Source organism: Wasmannia auropunctata, unplaced genomic scaffold (genome assembly GCF_000956235.1).
Source record: "Wasmannia auropunctata unplaced genomic scaffold, wasmannia.A_1.0 LD265908.1, whole genome shotgun sequence".
NCBI lineage: Eukaryota > Metazoa > Arthropoda > Insecta > Hymenoptera > Formicidae > Wasmannia > Wasmannia auropunctata.
In genome coordinates, this window is record NW_012096982.1 from 1 (window position 1) to 496 (window position 496).

Sequence of the window (496 nt, forward strand, 5' to 3'; positions counted from 1 at the left end):
TTTTAGATAATTTCATCAGAATGTCGAGAAACCTTTTATCTATATTACATAAAGAAAAAGATTGTTTAGAAAAAATTATTTAACTTTCTAGTGATGATAAATATCCTACTTGCTTTTTGTATTAAAAAAATTATATTATTATTTAAAAACACATTAAAAAAAGTATTTCAATAGTAGAAAGAATGCACAGCACTTTAATGTTCGGTTTAATGTTCGGTTGCATTTTTTTAAATGATTTATTACTTATACTTTTTGCAATATCATGAAATATAAATTTCGTATAAAATAAGATTATACTTACTTGTATCAGTTTTTGTCTCGGTTGTATGCGATTTATTTAATTCATGCAACTGTATTATTTGTACAGAAACACACAATATAAAATGAGTAAAGCATAAAAAATACATTTAGAAATATTGATATAATTAATCAGTATATACCTCATTGATAAGACAATCCAATGATTTCAAGAGCTTTTGTTGTTCGCGTCCCAAAG

The 496-nt window shown here is 23.6% G+C and overlaps 1 long non-coding RNA gene across 1 annotated transcript; it reads right to left on the reverse strand.

Moving 5' to 3' along the window:
• On the reverse strand, positions 1 to 487 carry LOC105462323. Its single transcript, XR_976046.1, has 3 exons — positions 441 to 487; positions 302 to 350; positions 1 to 39 (listed from the first exon to the last, which is right to left on the reverse strand). It is a non-coding gene; the product is annotated as an uncharacterized LOC105462323 (long non-coding RNA).
• Positions 488 to 496: the final 9 nt, after the last annotated feature.